Source organism: Macrotis lagotis, chromosome 5, assembly GCF_037893015.1.
Source record: "Macrotis lagotis isolate mMagLag1 chromosome 5, bilby.v1.9.chrom.fasta, whole genome shotgun sequence".
NCBI classification, from domain to species: domain Eukaryota; kingdom Metazoa; phylum Chordata; class Mammalia; order Peramelemorphia; family Peramelidae; genus Macrotis; species Macrotis lagotis.
The window spans coordinates 3,845,557-3,862,253 of NC_133662.1; the positions used below are offsets into that span (position 1 = coordinate 3,845,557).

At 37.9% G+C, this 16,697-nt stretch overlaps 1 long non-coding RNA gene across 3 annotated transcripts in view; it reads right to left on the bottom strand.

Annotated features, from left to right (window-relative positions):
- Window positions 1-16,697, bottom strand: part of LOC141523369 (uncharacterized) — a 30,322-nt gene that overhangs the window by 9,413 nt on the left and 4,212 nt on the right. The window contains exon 2 of one of the 3 annotated variants that reach the window (XR_012478466.1): window positions 1,915-2,008. The exons of 1 other annotated variant lie outside the window; for it this stretch is intronic. This is a non-coding gene — a long non-coding RNA (uncharacterized LOC141523369). Of the gene's footprint in view, window positions 1-1,914; window positions 10,164-16,697 lie in introns of those variants that run through there. One more of the 3 variants, XR_012478465.1, reaches the window with a different exon arrangement.

A 16,697-nucleotide genomic window follows, 5' to 3' on the forward strand; every position in this document is an offset into this window, starting at 1 on the left:
ATTGGATGGCTTTCTCAGAATGGGGAGGGGCAGGATAAAGGGAGGCATTTTGGTGATGTAAAAAAGATATCAATAATGTTTTATTTTAATTGAATTCTTCTATTAAATGAATAAAAGCCCTATAGGATGCTATTTTGCTTAGGATTTGTTTAGAAGAACAGCTAGGTGGTGAAGTGGATAGAGCAGTGGCCCTGGAATCTGGGATCTGAGTCCAAATACAACCTCAGATACTTGATACTAGCTATGTGACCTTGCACAAGTCATTTAACACTGATTGTCCCATATCCAGGGCCATCTCCAGTCATCTTGATTCATATTGGGTCACTGGATCTAGATGACTCTGAAAATAAGGCTGGTGACTTAGCAAAATCCCATTCCCCATTCAAGTTCAATTCATGTGCTTGTCATGATGTCACTTTCCTGATGTCATTGTCATTTTCCAGAATGAAGGATGAACATTATTAACATTGCCCCACAAAAACAAACAAGAATCATTTAGAGAAGTCTAGGGGCAGCTAGGTGGCTTAATAGAGTACCAGCCCTGGAATCAGAAGGACCTGAGTTCAAATGCAATATCAAATATTCATAATTACCTAGCTGTGTGATCTTGGGCAAGTCATACCCCCATTGCCTTGCCAAAAAAAAAAAAAAAGAGGGGGGGAGGGAGAGAGAGAGAGAGAGAGGTCTACAAAGGTATTATTGAAAGTGAAATTTGGGGGCAGCTAGGTGGTGTAGTGAATAAAGCACTGGCCCTGGAGTCAGGAGTACCTGGGTTAAAATACGGTCTCAGACACTTAATAATTACCTAGCTGTGTGGCCTTGGGCAAGCCACTTAACCCTATTTGCCTTGCAAAAACCTAAAAAAAAAAAATACCTATAAAAAGGTAAGAAAAAAAAGAAAGTTAAATTCAACAAAAACGTAGACTGAGGCATATTCTCTCCAAGCAAGATAACAGTTTATTCCTACAGCATCCAACCTATAAACAAGTCAATGGTTTGCCTCAGTTTCTAGTCAAAGGCTCTGAAATGAAGACAATTCATTTGTATAAGGTTAGAATAAAGAACATAATAGGAAAAACAAGAAGGAAAAACAATTAAAAAAAAGAAAAAAAAAGAACAAAAAAAAATAAAAACAAAACAAAACAAAAAAAGAACATAATAGGGTAGATAACATCATGGGTTGAGGACAACATGATTGGTTCCATAGCTGAGGCGAGAGGTGTGACATTTGAGAGACATAGATTCTGGATAATCATGTTATTAATCATGCTAGAATATAATTAATAAAATATCAGTGGCTCTCTTTTTTTTAAAATTTCATGGGGTGTTGGCACAGTGGACAGAACACAGGCCCTGGAGCCAGGAGTCAGGAGTACCTGAGTTCAAATCCAGCCTCAGACACTTAATAATTACCCAGCTGTGTGGCCTTGGGCAAGCCACTTAACCCCATTGCCTTGCAAAAAAAAGAGCCCTAAAAAAATTTCATTTATTTAAGGCAATGGGATTAAGTGACTTGCCTAAGGTCACACAGCTAGGCAATTATTGTCGGAGGTCCTCCTGACTCCAAGGCCAGTGCTCTATCCACCTAGCTGATCCACAGTGGCTCTCTTGAATGTCAAAGGCCCTCATAGAACCCATTCAATGCTTATAATGACCTTAGATGGGTAAGTAGGGAACAATCAGTTAAGATTGGATAACAATTAAAAGAATAAATTACTATAATGAGAGATGGGTTTATTCTAATGAGACCATGACTGATCTCTCAGTCTTGGTCAAAAAGACTTTATCTATACCCATATATCACCCTGTGTAGAGTAATCTGGATAAAAGGGAAAATCCACTTTTACCAGACCTGTCTGAATGAAACACAATGGCCTGGAATCCTTCAATTCACCTAAATTAAAATTTCCTTACCTTTTAAAGAGATCTAATTGGGTCAGTTTCACCCAGGATTTCATCTCATTTGAGCCAAGCACTTCATAGGCTGCCTGAATACAGACACTGATTTCTAAATGAGGAAGTAGAAAAGGGGGAAAACTTTAGTCCCAATTCAATAATTGGTTTTAATCTAAGAGAGAAATGATCATTTCTCTCAGGGGAACATTATGAATGGTTGGAGGTTGAAGAAGAGAGTCTAGCAACAACTCCCTCATTCCCAACCTATGACTAAGAAAAATTCACTGTTTGTGTCCACCTGCAAATTCAAAAAACATTAGGCCAGACTTCTTGGTGGTGTGAAGCTACAAGTTCTCCCCATAGATGGCAGAATTCTCTGAGGCAAGAATAGAACAAATGGAGCAGCTAGGTGGCTCAGTGGATAAAGCACTGGCCCTAGAGTCAGGAGTACCTGGGTTCAAATCTGATCTCAGACACTTAATAATTACCTAGCTGTGTGGCCTTGGGTAAACCACTTAACCCCGTTTGCCTTGCAAAAACCAAAAAAAAAAATAGAACAATGATTTAAGCATGTTGAATTTCTGATCTAAGTTCAGGACAAAGAATAATAACAAGCAATAACAGGACAAAATCAATTAATTTTAATTAGGATCAATAAAAAATACAGAATCAATTTAATCTCAAGATTTATAAAGAAGAAAAACTATTGAAAGGAAAAAAAATACAAATGAGTGCAGGAATCCTAAACTTTTGTCACAAATTCTACTTCCTCTCCCTGGGTCTCAGTTTCTTTATGTTTCAAGTGAATTAGGAGTTCTTGAAGGTACATTCCAGGGCCTTTAGGTGGCAAAGTAGATAGAGTGCCTGGCCTAGAGTCATAAAGACTCATCTTTCTAAGTTCAAATTTGGCCTCAGATACTTACTAGCTGGATGACCCTGAGCAAGTCACTTGACCATTTGCCTCAAATCCTCATCTGTAAAATGACCTGGAGCAGGAAATGGCAAACCATTCCAGTTTCTTTGCCAAGAAAATCCCATTTGGGGTCACAAAGAGTCAGACTCGACTGGAAACAAGAAGGTACATTCCAGAAAAAATAATTTATGCTTCAAACCCACAACAAAAGCTTTTGCAATTTTTTTTTTTTTGGTTTTTACTTCTGTGAAATTTTTTTAACTGACTTGGGTTGCTGTGTTATCCCATATGACCTGTTAGGTCAGAGCAGGCAACTATAAATAGCCAAAACCCTTGGGGGCATGGAGTGGCAAAGGTAATCTCATCTCCCTAAGGGCAGAATGAAGTATTAGGAAACTTGCTACATTACTGCATTGCTCAAGTTGAAATCAACTATGGTTGGTTATGTGATCTCATGGGGCTTCCCAGGATGGAATCTGGGGGAATTTAACTTCTCTTCTTTAAAAAATTTCCTTTCAAAAGAAAAAGAAAAACAAAACAAAAATTTTCATTATAATGAACTTAATATTGAAAAACATAAACATTTCCATATCCAAAGAATAGAAAAAGAAGATTGCTTGTGAAAGCATAAATCTTCTTTACATTATACTTTTTTTGAAAAGCATATATTAAAAAATATATATTAAAATTACTATGGCAGTACCATCATTGCTGTTCATCCATTTCTCCCGAATGTCTTTTTTCTGTATAGTTTTTTTTTAGGTTTTTTGCAAGGCAAATGGGGTTAAGTGGCTTGCCCAAGGCCAGGTAATTATTAAGTGTCTGAGACTGCATTTGAACCCAGGTACTCCTGACTCCAGGGCCGGTGCTTTATCCACTGTGCCACCTAGCCGTCCCTTGTATAGTTTTTAAAATGCTTTTTAGATACTATCTCTTTTTAATATCACCATCGTTGCTATGTCCAACTCCATTAATCTCTCCTCCCCCAAAGCTTTTACTTATAACAACTAAGTATGATCAAGTAGAAAATAACTACTTGTTAGCTGTGTCTGAAAATGTGTGCCCCATTCTGCATCCCACCTTTGCCAGGAAGTGGGAAGCATAAACTTTGTCATCTGCCTTCTAGAATGTTTGATCACTTCATTGATCAGAGTTCATTGTCTTTCGACAAACACTACTAAGGGCTTTCAGGGACATAAATAGATTTTTTGTGACTGTTCAGTCATTTTCAGTTGTTTTCAGTTTGGTCCATCTCTGTGAACTCATTTTGGGACTTAACAAAAGATACTGGAGTGGTTTTCCATTTCCTTCTCCAGATCATTTTATAGATGAAGAAACCGAGGTAATCAGGCTTGAAGTGACTTGCTCAGAGTCACATAGCTAGGAAAGTGTCTGAGGTTGGATTGGAATTCTGGTCCTCCTGACTCCAGACTATCTAACCACTGCCCTTTTACTAGATTTACCTCTCCCTTTATAGAAGAATTCAATCTAACATAAATTAATCTAAAACTATCCCTTCACAAAGCAACTAGAGCTTTTACCATCCTAGAGAACAATTTACAAAGACCCTTGTTGAAATAGCATTTCTCAAGTGACATTCAGAAACATATCTGACAGTAAAAATGCTGGGTGACTCATGAACCTTTCCCTTTCCCTCTGACCTGCATTTATTTACACTTGTGGACATCTTTTCTACAGATCTTTGACCATCAGTGATTGAGTCCTATTAGGTGAGATAAGTGCAGTTCATCTTATCTACATTGACCTTTGATCTTTATTCATGGACTCACAAGGGATTTTTTTTTTTTGCAGGCAATCTGGGTTAAATGATTTGCCCAGGGCTAGTCAATGTCTGAGTGCTGGAGGCCAAATTTGAACACAGGTCCTCTTGACTCCAGGACCAATGGAAATTCACTGCACCACCTAGATGTACCTATGGGGAATTTTCATTATGGAAATTTCATTGCTCTATCCATCTCAATCAATAAAAAAGAATTTACTACACTGAACATGTCATTTAATTTGTTTGCCTCAGTTTACTCCTTTATAAAATGGAAATAATAATAGCACTTACTTCCAAAGGTGATTGTAAGGATAAAAAAAGACAAACACACACCTACATGGATCTTCTCTTTCACCTATAGTTTTAGAAAGTTGCTGACAGGTTAAGGCACTTGCCTAAATTGACAAAGTCTGGACTTGAACCCAGGTCTTTCTGACATTATTAGCAGACTGTAGTTCATATAGATCATATCATAATGGCCTACAAAACTATCATATAGCATTATATATTAGATAATATGTGGCATATATTATTTAATATATGACCTATATTATTTAGCTTCTGGGAAGTCCTAGTTTTATTTTCATACCCTCTCTCTGATAATCAATAAATCATGCACCATACAATTTTTGACACATGGAATATTTTTGTGTATACAGAGTACTTTACAATTTACAAAATACTTTCACATACATTCTCTTTTTTGAGTTTTATAACAACCCTTTGAAATAAGTAGAGCAGGTTTTAAAACTCATGTCAGAAAAGGACAATAAGACTCCAAAAAGATATAGGATTTAAACCCAGGTAGATTGATGCAGAAATTCCCCCAAACTGATCTGCCCTAATTCAAGAATCACTTTGGGTCCTTAAAAGTTGTCAGGACTCTTAGCTCAGATTCAAAATAAGCCTGTCTTCATCTCTACTTCTCCTAAACCCCAAGGGGGAAAAAAGCTTATTACCTACTTTTCAGTTTCCGAGTCACACAGAAAATTTCCCAAAACTTCAGTGCATCAAAGTATTATTTCCTATTGTTTTGTCTATCCTTTTTAGCAAATTAAAGTTAACATAATAATGACTCAGATTTAATTGTATAAAGCTTTAAGATTTACAAAGCACTTTTCTTCTAATAACTCTTTAAGATAGCTAGTATATATTATCCTTGCCATTTTTTGTTTTGTTTTCACTGGATCTGTGTTTTCATGGGTTGAGAATTTCTGAGGAGAAAACTCCTTCTACCAAATGCAGGTCAGGACATATTTCACAGCTTTAGTCATAGAGTTCCCTAGGGCCTTGAGAGATTAGATTACATGCCCATTTTAAAGGTGAGCAAAATAGGACTAGTAGGGGTTAAGTGAATTGTCCAAACTCTTAACAGTTAAGTGTTGAAACCTAGGTTTGCCCAGGTCTTCTAATTCCTAATTCTTTCCCAATTTAAATTTGTGTTAGTGATAACAATGATTCAAAGCAAAAGAACACTTTAGTTAATTGTATAGGTGTCTAAAAAATTCTCAAGAGTTTTTCAAAATTGTTGGTCATTTGTTGTTGGTAAGCATAGGAAAAGTATCTATTTTTTTGAAAGCTCATTGAGAGTAGTGATTTTTTTTTTTGCCCGTTCTTTGTATTTGGGTCTACAGAACTTAGTACAAGACCTAGCACATAGTAAGCAGTAAAATGCTTTGATTGATTAATGGTCTAGGCTGGTTTACCTTTCAGGGAGTGGGAGGGTCATTCTTAGGATCCGCTTTTCCTTGCTACCTGAAGTATAAAAGGCCCAGCCTATGTGGAGTTAGTGCCACAGATTTCTGTGGAATTCCCAAACAGTGGTTCTCAAACTTTCTTGGGGTTTCTTTATGTTTTTAATTACTGAACCCCCTCCCTCCCCTCCATCCCAGGTAGCACAGTGGATAGAGCAAGATAGAGTAGATAAATGAGTCAGGAAGACTCAACTTCATGATTTCAAATCCAGCCTGTTGATATTTACTGTATTAGAAATAAAAATATCTTAAATATTATTATTATGATAATTTTTTGACCTCTTAGACCCTCTGAAAGGATCTGGGGGCCACATTTTGGGAACCAAAACTGGACAGGGATGCCTTTCTGACAATAGAGGAGTCAGAAAGTAGTACTTAATTTAAATTTGTATCTTTTTTAACTTTAAGAATTGTATCCTTTTTAATCTTATTCTAAAGTAATGTTTCTTTTATTTTTTTTTTTTATGGTCCACAAGTACCTCATTGCATTCTAATGATAAGCCTGAATCACTGGAAGCATGTCCTGAGTTTGTCTGACCCTGAATATAAGTAGATCAGCAAAGCAGCATAGATAGGAGCTCCCCCATGAGAGCTTATTAGAAAATTTGAATCAAAAAGAATGTGTTCATCTTAGTAGGTAAGTCATATAACTTTTCCACTTAATTTTCTTCACCTTTAACATGGAGATATAAATATAGATCACTTTTTAAGAACTTTGCGTAAGTGATCCAAAGTAAATTGCTTTGGGCTCTGGGAAGAAGGAACTGCCTTAGATCTTAAAGAAATGCTTTAAGATCAATTATGAATTGTGTTATTGAGTATCTAGTATATACTAGGGACTCTGAATAGTTTTTAAAAGTTTTAAAAAGCCGTATCTATTGCTGTCGAAGACAAAGTATCTGGAAAAACTAAAAATATGATCATATATATATATCACAAAATCATACTTAAAGTTTCTCAAAATATCTAGTCTAACCCCCTATCATTTTACAATTAAAGTAATGGAGTCATCAGAGATTTGTCCAGTGTTTCGTGGCACTACTTCAATGCTTTGTTGAATCTGTGATCTTATTGAAGTGAGTACTCATTCAACAGTGTAGTTTATGGCCTGATATAGTCTGTACTCTGTGATTCTTATTAATCATTCATTCAATTTGCTTGATAAGTATTTACAAGCACTGTCTATGTACCAAGCACATTGTATACAAAGAAAAAGCAATTCTGACACTCAAAATGCTTACATTCTATTGAGGAAGTGCAAAGTGTATCCAAAAAAACATACCCAGAAAAGTAAATTGTTGGGGGGAGTGATGGTTGAGAGAGATCAGGAAAGAACTACTATAGTTGATAGCACCAGCTGAACCTTGGAGGTAGGGATTTCCAAGAGGTGGAAGTGAGGAGAATAAGCTTAGTCAATGAAAATTTCTTAAGATAGGAGGAGGCAAAGCTTGAATGGAAAGTGAAGGAAGTAGAGTATGGAAAACAATGTGAAAGAATCTTGGCTGTAAGGAACTTTTTTTTTTTTGAGGGGGAGGCAATTGGGGCTAACTGAGTTGCCCAGGGTCAAACAGCTAGTAAGTATCTGAAGTCTATTTTGAACTTAAGTCCTCCAGACTCCAGGGCTGATGTTTTATCCACTGTGCCACTTAGTTGCCCCTTGTGAGGCGTTTTTAATTGCCCCTCCCTCCAAAAAAAAGAATGTCTATTTTATCCTAGAGACAATAGCAAGCCACTGAGACCCCCTCAACAGAATGATGTTATCTGATACATGATGTCTGAATGAAGGATACATTGGAGAGAGATTTGAAGGCAAACAGTCCAATTAGAAGATTATTGCATTAATCCAAGGAAAGAGGTTGTTTACATTGTGTGAGTAGAGACTGTTTCCCTATGGCACCTAGGATCAAATAAAGTTCTGTCATTCAAAACTTCACAACGGGACCCCTTCCTCTTTTTTCTAGATTTCTTGTGTCCCCCCCCACTCCAGACTCTCTACAATCCATTGACATTGGCCTGCTTGCTAGCAGAATTTATACATTCCATACCATCTCTTCATGACTTTGTACTGGTTGCCCCTGAAAGAATCACTCTCTCTCTCCACATTTAAAATTCCCCTGGTTCATTGAAAGTCCATCTTTTTCCCTGGAAAAGGACATTCAGTTTTGCTGGGTAGTTGATTCTCAGTTGCATTCTGAGCTCTTTTGCCTTCCGGAATATTATATTCCAAGCCCTACAAGCTTTTAATGTAGTTGCTGATCCTGTGTGATCCTGACTGCAGCTCCAGAATATTTGAATTTTGTCCATCTGGCTGCTTGCAATATTTTCTCTTTGACTTAGGAGTTTTGGAACTTGGTTATAATATTCCTGGGGAGATCAGTGGATTCTCTTAATTTTTATTTTACCCTCTGCTTCTAGAATATCAAGGCAATTTTCCTGTAGTAATTCTTTTTTATTTTTTTTGTTTGTTTTTTTAGGTTTTTGCAAGGCAAATGGGGTTAAATATTTTGCCCAAGGCCACACAGCTAGGTAATTATTAAGTGTCTGAGACCGGATTTGAACCCAGGTACTCCTGACTCCAGGGCCGATGCTTTATCCACTAAGCCACCTAGCCGCCCCTGTAGTAATTCTTTGAAGATGATGTCAAGGCTCTTTTCCTGATCATGGCTTTCAGGTATTCCAATAATTTTTAAATTATCTTTCCTGAATCTGTTTTCCATAGCAGTTGTTTTTTCAATGAGATGTTTCACATTTTCTTCTAATTTTTCATTCTTTTGGTTTTGAAGTATTGTGTCCTGTTTTCTTGTAAAATCAGCAACCTCCCTCAGTTCCATTCTACATCTGAAGGATTTGTTTTCCTCATAGAGCTTTCTTATCTCTTTTTCCATCTGGCCAATTCTGATTTTTAAAGCATTCTTTTCAATAACTTTTTCAACTGTTTTATCCATTTGACCTATACTGGTTTTTAACATGTTATTTTCTGGGGTGGCTAGGTGGCACAGTGGATAGAGCACTGGCCTTGGAGTCAGGAGTACCAAAGTTCAAATCCAACCTCAGACACTTAATAATAACCTAGCTGTGTGGCCTTGGGCAAGCCACTTAACCCCATTGCCTTGCAAAAACTAAAAAAACAAACAAACAAACCAAAAAACATGTTATTTTCTTCAGCATTTTTTCGGATCTCCTTAACTAAGTTGCTGACTTCTTTTTCATGTTTTTCCTGCATCTCTCTCATTTCTTTTCCCAACTTTTCTTCTATCTCCCTCACTTGATTTTCAGTCTTTTTTGAGCTCTGTCATAGCCTAAGACCAATTTCTTTTTTTCTTGGATGCAGGAGCTTGAACTTCCTCATCTTCAGATTGAGTGTTTTGATCCTTATTGGGATCATAGGCAAAGTATTTCTCAATGGTGTTCCTCTTTTTTCTCTGTTTACTCATTTACCCAGTCTGTGCCTGGTTTTTGGGGTGTTTACTGAGCTTTTGAGTATTATTGGGATATCCCCCCACAAGGATCTCCGTCTGTGAGACTCTGTCTTCCATCCTGATCTGTGAATGACCACAAGCACACACCTCTGCCACTGAGCTGAGGTGGGGGGGGGGGGCTGCTGTTCTGTGGGGGGCCTAGACTGTGATCAGGATCTGAATGTGGTCAGAGTCCCAGAGTCCTGTTCCAGGGACAGAGGACAGAGCTCTGCAGTCTCTCTCCAATACCCTCCCTAGGCTCAGCACTCACACCCTGGGGGCTCCTGTTTACTGGCTCTGTCTGCTTCTGGTTCCTGGATCTGGGCTGCCATGGCCATGCTGCTTGCTGGGTGCCCTGAGGGCTGGGCTTCACAGGCTCGCTCTGGCGGAGACCCCCCCCCCCCCCCCTCGCACTGATCCCCCAAGTTGTGCTTGCTGCTCCCTGGGGTGTAGATCAGGAAACTGCCCCTGCTGCTGTGAGCCAGCTCCTAGCGCCCTGGGGCTGCCTCTGGGAGGCTGAAGTTCCTTTTCTCTGGCTGGGTCCCCCCCCCCCCCCCATGGTGCAGAGCCTTTCTGCTCTTTTCCAGGTTACTTTAGGCTGGAGAACTGCTTCACTGGATCCCTATATGGATTCTGTCTCTTGAAAATTTAGTTAGGGTCCTTAGTTTATAAGTTTTGAGAGACAGCACCTAAGAGATGATCCTCTCCTGTTGCCATCTTGGCTCTGCCCCCGACCTTTCCTCATTTTGAGGCAACTCTTATAGAACATGGATGTAGAACCTAAAGAGACCTTAGAGATTATCTAGTCCATCATTTATAAATGTGTAAACTGATGCCCAAGCAAGATTATGAGATTTGCCTAAATTTTCATTGTATAGTAAGAAGCAGTCTCATTTGAACTCAGATCCTCTAAAATCCAATACTCCATCATGCCTCAAAAGAGGAAGTTTCTCAGAAACACAATGGAAATGAAGTATAGAGGAGGACACTGGTTGGAAGAGGACCAAAGCTGAGTTATTATAATGGATAGTAAGGGAAGCAGGGAGCCACCTCATATTTCCTATCCCCCCTAACTGACCCTAGATTGATACTGAGATTCCCTAAGGCACCAGTCACCAGATCAGAGTGTCACTGCTTTCTTTTATGTCAAGTGGATTTTGTAATTTAGAAACACATTAGCCACACTTAATCTTCCAAATGTTGGCCAGCATTCAATCAGACTCAATGTGATTTTTCAAAAAATAAATTTTTGATGATGTTTTGAAAACTTGTTAGGACTTCCCAATGACTCCTTTGGACCCATGGAATTGTTCTTTGATGCAGTTACATCTTGTAATTTTTTATCTTTAAATTTGTTATCTACATCCTTTTCTCTTTACTTACACAGCCACTGTACCAGTGTAGGCTCTACTCACTCCTTACAAAGTCTGTTGCAATAGCATTTTTTTCTTTTGAAAGGCAATGAGGTTAAGTGACTTGCCCAAGGTCACACAGCTAGGTAATAATTTTTAAATATCTGAGACCAAATTTGAACTCAGGTCTTCCTGACTCCAGGACCAGTGCTCTATTGACTGTGCCACCTAACTGCCCCACAGTAGCAATTTAATTGGTTTCCAAGCCTCAAGTCTCTATCCACATCAATCCAACATACATTCAACTGTCAAAAAGATTGTCCTAAAGCACTCCTGATCTCAATGTTCCGCACTCTACTATTCAATTATGTTAAGAAAACTAAAACTTGTTAGGTATATGTTATGTATCAGGCACTGTGATAAATCCTAGGGATACAACATAAGGTAAAATTATTCTTGCCTGCTAGGAGCACAAAATCTTATGGAGGAGACAATATACAAAAGATCATGTACAAATAAAATATAGTTAAGATAAACTGGAGACAGTCTGAAAGGAGAGACACTAGCAAAAGGGATATGGAAAGACTTTTTGCAGAAGTTGGGATTTTAGTTGAGACTTGAAGGAAGCCAGGAAAGCTAGTGAAAATGCATGGAGTTGGGAGATGGAGTTCTAGGAACAGCTAAGAAGGCCAGTGTCACTGCATTGAAGAGTAAGTGGAAGAGAGGAAGATATTAGAGGGATGGTAGGAAGAAGCAGGTTGTAAAAGGCTTTAAAAGCAAGACAATAGGGAACCACTGGAATTTATTGAATAAAGAATGACATGTCAGATTACCCCTCCTCTTTTCTCTCTCTCTCTCTCTCTCTCTCTCTCTCTCTCTCTCTCATCTTCCTATATTTCAGGTTTTAGTTTTTTTAAGACGTAAAATATATAACAAAACATATATTTTGTCTTCTTTTCTTCTGAATCTTTCTAAGTTCATTTACTATTTTAATATTTTATTTCCCCAATTACATATAAAAAAAATTTTTAGCATTTGTTGTTTTTAAGTTTTGAGTTCCAAATTCTAACCCTCCCTCCATCTTCCCTGAGACAGTAAACAATTTGATATAGGCTACTACGTGTACAATCACATAAAATATTTCCACATTAGTCATTTTGTGTGAGAAAATTCAAACAAATAAAAAAATTAAAAAATACTTCAGTCTGTCTTCAGTCAACATCAGTTCTTTCTTTGGAGGACATTTTTCATCAAGATCCCTTGGGAACTATCTCGAATCATTGTATTGCTGAGAATTGCTAAGTTATTCATTGATGTTCATTATGCTGTTATTGGATATGGAGGAGTAAAGAAAAGAAATTGACACCTGGGTTCTGAACCTGGAAGACATAAGGATGGTAGTGCCCCCTTGAGAGCAACAGGGAAGTTAGAAAGTGGGTCAGGTTTTGGGATGGAGGGAAGAAACTGAATATGTCAAGTTTAAGATGTCTACGGAACATCCAAAGGATCATTTAAAGTCATTCACAATCTCCTTCCTATATTTCCATCTCATATGTTAGTTCCCTTCCACCAGTAACACCATTTTACTGCAGTTTTTACGTAGAATGCTCCATTTCCTAACAACACAGATTTGTACTGGCTTTCCTACATTCTTGGAATGTTCTCCCTCCTCACATCTGATTCCAAGCTGCTCTGGTTTATTTCAAGACTCAACCCAAATCCCACCTTCTGTGAGATATCTGCTCCCTCCCTACCCCCAAACCCTTCCATCTTCCACTAAGGCTGCACCCGTTCATTACCCAGTTATTTGCCTGTTGTTTTTCCCTGCATTAGAATGTGAGGTGCTGATTTTTGCCTTTCTATATATCTCTAGGGCTTTGCACAGTGCCAGTCACAGAATAAATATTTAATAAATGCTTGTGGATTGACTAAATAGTTAAGAAAGAAGCATTACCTTGTGGAAAAAGGTATATAAAACTATGGTTCTTCTACTGTCAATATATGACTGTGTGATTTGACTATAAGCTGAGTACCACAAAATTACTACTTCCAAATTGTGATTATGAAAAAGACTTTTGAAATTCCCTTGTACAGTAAGATCATTGAGTCAGTCAATATTTAAATTAATTCAGATTATTTACTGGAAGGTCAAATACTGAAGCTGAAACTTAAATACTTTGGCCACATAATGAGAACATGGGACTCACTGGAAAAGACCCTGATGTTGGGAATGATTGAAGGCAAGAGAAAAAGGGGAAGTCAGAAGGTAAGATGAATAGATAGTATCATGAAACAACAACTATGAAGTTAGACAGACAGGAAAATAGAAAGGCCTGGTGTACTATGGTCCACAAGGTCTTAAAACCCAACCATATTTTGGGCATCTCTGACAATGTATGCATCATTCCATACCTATCTTTCCATGTAGATCTTTCTGTCGGAGGGGGAAGTTATGCTTTTCATCCATATAGAAAAGCCAGTTAGGATCCAGAGCAAGAATTTTTCATATCACATCTAGGATTTGATATGATGACTGTGTCATCAGGGATGTGAACGCAGACATGCATGTGAATTCGATTTGAGTGAGGGATGCTGTGCTAAGTCACCAGCCTCACTTTCTCTTCTGGCATCATCTGGGTCCAGTGGCCAGACCATTGGAAATGGCCCTGAATGTGGAGTAATCAGGGTTAGTAGGTGTCTGAGGTGAGATTTGAACTTAGGTCCACCTGGCTTCAGAGCTTGATGCTCTACCCATTGTGCATCTAGATTGGGACAACTAGGTGGTGTAGTGTATAGAATACCAGCCCCTGGAGCTCACACTTTATATAAACCAGAACAAAGACCTCATCTTTAACCTTCCTTAAATAATCAGGTTTTTCCTGGGTCACACCCTGTCCACAAACTTTTGAACACTAAGTAAATGTTAGTTTTGCGAAGCCTTATAGCCAACTGGATTGTACACTGAACTTATAGTCAGAGCAAATTTGAATTTTGTTTCAGATTAAATATATGTGACCTTGGGCAAATCACTTAACCCTGTGGAATCTTAGCCTCATCTCCAAGATTAGTTGAAATCAAGTATAGGTCTTGCAAACTTAAAGCATTTTATGAGTCAGCTGTTATTTTTAGCAATAGTATAATAAAAATAAATATCACCTCATATTGCCATTAAGTAGGAAACCTATTAGCTCTGAGTCCCCTTTTAAGGTCTCAATTGGCAGATCCAAGACCTTGGAAAGAATTCTGTAATTATGTATGTGAATCCAGAATCTTATCTGAGAAGAAACAAGCTGCAAAGTCAACCAAGTTTATGTCTTTTATATTTAGCATGTGTTTGGCAGTATGAGAAGGCCTTGCTTAGAGCTTCTGAGACACTTTGCAGGCCTTGCTATTTCCTTATCTCATCTCCACTGGTCCTCAAATCCTAAAGAATCAGTTCTTCTGAGTCTAACTCAAGTCTTGAGTTCTGCATGAAATTTTTTTTTTAAGACTAGGCTAAGGGGCTGCTAGGTGGCATAGTGGATAAAGCACCGGCCCTGGAGTCAGGAGTACCTGGGTTCAAATCTGGTCTCAGACACTTAATAATTACCTAGCTGTGTGGCCTTGGGCAAGCCACTTAACCCTGTTTGATTTGCAAAAACCTAAAAAAAAAAGACTAGGCCAAAATACATAGAAATCTCTCTCCTAACTTCTTGAAATCCCACAGAATGCTTATTTCTGAATGAACAGCAACTTTAACCTTAAAATCTGACCATCTCAACAGAAATTTTACAAAGTCCCTCTCCTTAATTCTCCTGCCTTTCCTCTCTCTCTATAAGTATGCTTTGTCTATATTTGTTTTCATGTCTACCTGATTGGATTGTAAGCTCCTTGAGGGCAGGAATTGTCTTTTGCCTCTTTTTTGTATTCCCAGTAGATAGCACAGAGCCTGGGTATTAATAGTAGACACATAATAAATGTTCAACTGACTCCTTTAGCTACCATCACCTGTATTTTATTTTTATAAGGTTTTACTTGTTTTTTTTTTTTCTTATGACCTATCATCCTTACTTCCTAATCACTCTTCCTCCTATTTTCCTGCAGCTCCTATTTGACCTCTCTTGTAACCTTTAACCGATAACATCGTCTAGCAAAACAGATTCTGGTTATGTCTAAAAATGTCATTCCTTACCTCTGATTCACCAATATCCTCTGAAGTCATAATTGAGCACTTCATTGATTGGAGTTCTGAAGTCTTTCAATGTTTTCTTTGACATTATTGTGGTCATCATGCTACACCTTTCTTAGTCCCAGGGCATTTTTCCAGAATGTTATTTGTGGACTTAAGAAATTTCTGTATCATCAAGAAATGTTGTCCCTATTTATAGTGTGGGTGTTTTTGAAAGCTTTATGCGTAAGTTAAAAAATTTTAACTTATTTCCAAGAATTAGGAGCAAGAGGAGGAAGAGAAGGGAGGAATCTTATAATTAGTAATCATTCAATCTCTACTGATCCTTTGGGTAGCAATGCAGTCTCTCTACCACATATTCTCCCTTTGGAAGCCTTTGGACAAGTGACTTTTTTCTTTTTTATATACTCTTTTTTTTTTTTTTTTTTTAGTTTTTGCAAGTCAGTGGTGTTAAGTGGCTTGCCCAAGGCTACACAGCTAGGTAATTATTAAGTGTCTGAGGTCAGATTTGAACTCAGTTACTCCTGGCTCTATCCACTGTGCTACCTAGCCGCTCCATATGTACTCTTATAGGTGATATAAGTCAGCATACTTTGAAGAATAATGAAGGAAGGAATAAGGTATAAGCCAAATCACCTTCTTTTATGAGTGAAGTAAATGAGACCTGGGGAGATAAAAAGACTTGGTCAAGGTCACACATATTTAAATAAATGATGGACCTAGGCTCCTAATTCCTAGTCTGTCTTTACTAGCTCTATAAACTATACAACACAACACAACTGTTCAAATAAGTCCAGTTGTCAAATCTTTTGGGTATGTGATACATGCAATCTCAGACCAGTTATCTGATCTGTTTTAAATTTTGTGCCTGCTTCAGAGCGAACTAAGAAATTTCCCTTGCTACATACTGATAGAATGTTTGGCTATATTATTGTCATCTAAATATTAAGTTCTAGAACATTTCATAAGTTCGGGAACTTTGTAAAATGATGTACATCTTTCATAAATGCAGTGCTTTGGTTACTTGTTTGCTTACAATGTTTCAATATATTGTTTATTTTTATGGGGCTTTTTTCTCTGCTCCCTTTGAAAAAGTCACTCCTGATAGAAGTCTGGGACAAAGGAAGAATCCAATGATTGTAGTTAGTCCTTCAACCTTCTTGATTTCTACCACAGCATTTGACACTGTGAACCATCCCCCATCTCCTTCTGGACACAATCTCCTCTCTTGACTTTGATTCTTATGACATTCTGCTAGATATCCTGCAGCCTGGCTATTCCTTTTAAGTTTTCATCACTATTCTCCTACTCTTCCAAGGCCTTTTGGTTTCACATGTGATGTTTTTCCTATCTTTTGTGTTTCCTTGGCAATT